The following is a 3,058-nucleotide window of genomic DNA, read 5'->3' as shown; positions in this document are numbered from 1 at the left end:
CATGAGAAATATGACACTACCTATGAAATAGTTGTAGTCCAAAAAATCCTCAAAATTGCAACTGATTAAGCCTTTACGATCAGCAGGAACTACAGAAGACGAAGGGAGACACTGATTTTTACCATAGGGATGCGATCAGCAAATTCCAATTGAGGAAAGCTCCAGGACAGGGGATCCAACTTCCACAAGAAACAAACTTCAAAGGTGGGAGAATAGTAGGAGGGAGAACCTATACATTAAAAAAGACCTGAAAGACATATTTTTTTTTAGAAAACAGGCAGAGCTATAGTATAACATTTAGGAAGAAACACTGGTGATAAACTCCAAAGAGAAGTACGGAAGTGAGTGATTACCGTAAAAAGCAGGCTAGTGCTTCCTGGGAGGGTGAAGGTGTTGGGAGGGGCTGCTAGAGGGTTCCCGGCACAGCTGGCAAGGTTCTGTCTCTTTTCATGTTTGGTTCTTACAAGGGCATTTGCCATACAATAATGTATTTAATTATACATTTGTTTTACACTGTCTTCTGTATTTGTGTTGTTTGCACAATTAAAAAAATATTTTTAATGGCTCTTTTGCCTATTTCACACACACACACACACACACACACACACAGCCTCCTGACAATAGAAACCTTATCTGTCTTCACTGTCCTGTCCCCCGGAGCTGGACTAGCTTCTGGCACATGGCAGGGACTGGATATACATTGACCGAGTGAATGCATAAACGAGCCTGGAGAATCAAAATCACACCTAAGGTAATATTCTGATTACTATTATAAACTTGAACAAGCTCATTGCTTCCCAAGGGGTGGAAAATTTGTTGTGTGCCCCAGACGTTGTTCTCCATAAGCCTGCTGCTGGGGCTGCAGTGACAAACGGGATCCTCAGAGGAGTCAGACTGACCATTGGCAGAGGGATGACACCCCATGATGAATAAGTCTTCCTGGCTCCACACATGCCAGCACTCAGGCTCAGAGCCCCTCTGTGGGGTGGGGGTGGGGTGGGGGTGCTGCAGGAGTTTAGGTGATAATAGCTGCTGTAAGTGGTGGGGCAGGGGCAGTGGTCTGGCTGCAGGAAGCTGCTCGCAGACTTGTTCCGAAGTCATTTTGCAGAGCCACGTACTGCTTTTACTCGATTGCATCTTCACAGAGTGACTTGGGAGAGAATTCGTGGGTATTGTGTTATCTAGCGCTGCCTAACAATACTAGCACAAACCCAGCAGTTTAGAGCACATATTGATTGTCTCAGTTTCTGTGGGTCTCCCGGGAGTCCAGACACAACTGGGTCCTCTGCAAGGCTACAAGACATGTCCAGCCTGGGCTCACATCTGAAGGCTCAGGTGGGGAAGGCGCTGGCCATTGGGTCACAAGGAACTGAATTCTACTAACAGCCATGTGATCTTGGATGTGGAACTTCCCCAGTCCTGACTGACACCTTGATTGCAGCTTTGCATAGGACCCAACTAAGCTGTGTCCAGACTGTTGATCCACAGACACTGTAAAATAATAAGTGGGTGCTGTTTTAAACTGCTAAATTTGTGCTAACATTGTTATTCAGAAACAGATAACTAATACAGACGTAATGGGGAGGGGATTAAAGCCATCGCCCCCGAAAACCACATTATTAATAATTCTCAGAACAATCCTGAAAAATAGGAAGTATGATCTCTGTTTTATAGATAAAGCCACTAAGATGCAAAGAGATTAAGCAACTTCACAAAATATGTCGTAAGTGTGGGAGCAGGATTCGATTTCAGCTCTGGGTCCCTCCAAAGTCCATGCTCTTTTTACCTCTTCAAAGCTTTGAATGAAGCTGAAAAATCAGTTGCTTGGTCCACCTTCATGTCGACTTTAAACAGCAGAGTAGAAATAGTCAATCTGCATTTATATATGTATATATCGGAGGTGCCAAGAAAATGTATACAAGTGGATGCTTTGATCAACGTTGCTCAAGCAGTAGTTCACCGTAATCAGAAGTGTCTGGATGCTGATGGGAACCACTTTGAGCACCTCTTGTCATTGCAGAAGTCACATGTGACTTGTATTCATCTTTTGTTGTCAGTATATATTGAGTATTACAATTGTGATAGTTTTTTCCTTTCTTAAAATGTGTATACATTTGTGGCACCCTCTGTATACCTATATAACAGCTATATACTACATAGTAAGATATATATATATCTATATAGATATATACTTTGCTGATGACTCCATTTATTATTATCATAATACTTTTTTTCAACCAAAAGTCACTAAATACAAATAATATAAAAAAGTGATATATTGACATTGCCATTTTAAGGAAAGACAAATTTCTCCACACAAATTTCTAGACAGAGAATATCATATAGTATAAATCTGAATTGGGAGGCATGTTTGGACCATATCCCAAGCGAGAGGGATAAAGAAGAAGCATATTCTACAACCCTTCGGTCGGTTAAGCAGTGCACCATTTTTACGTGTTTCAAAGCTCTCCCATGTTTTGCCTTTATTTTGCCCTTAAGGAATTTTTTTTCTGTTGTATCTTTATTTTAATTGCAGTTTTAGTGAATGGTAATTGTGAGCCCCAAGAAGGTTGAAAACTTGGTTTAAAAAAAAAATAGTTCAAGAGACTATACCTTCCAAAAAATGGCTCTCTTCTGTCCCTGTTCCATCAACCATTATCTACTGTCACCAGCAAATACTGAGCCACTCCTTTGGGGAAAATGATGACTTTTTCTATATTATTTTAAAAATATAATCAGCATTTATTTACTTTTGAGATGCTAATATATATATATATATATATATATATATATATATATATATACACATACACATATATATATATAATTTGCTTTCATCGTTCAATTAAAGCAGTTTAGCAAAGGATAGGTCCATGTCGGTAGGCCCAGGAATCTGTCCCCATATAATTCTCTAATGAAAATTCATGTGTGAGAACCACTGCCTTAAGGAATAATCTGGCAACATTTACCTAGGTGGTTTGTTCTCTGTCACATTTCACAGTCCTTTCCCTTTCAACTGCTAATGTTTGCAAAGGAAAAATGAATTAATGTCATTTTT

The sequence above is a fragment of the Rhinolophus hipposideros genome (genome assembly GCF_964194185.1).
Source record: "Rhinolophus hipposideros genome assembly, chromosome: 13".
NCBI classification, from domain to species: Eukaryota; Metazoa; Chordata; class Mammalia; order Chiroptera; family Rhinolophidae; genus Rhinolophus; species Rhinolophus hipposideros.
Note: the sequence above shows the minus strand (reverse complement) of the source record.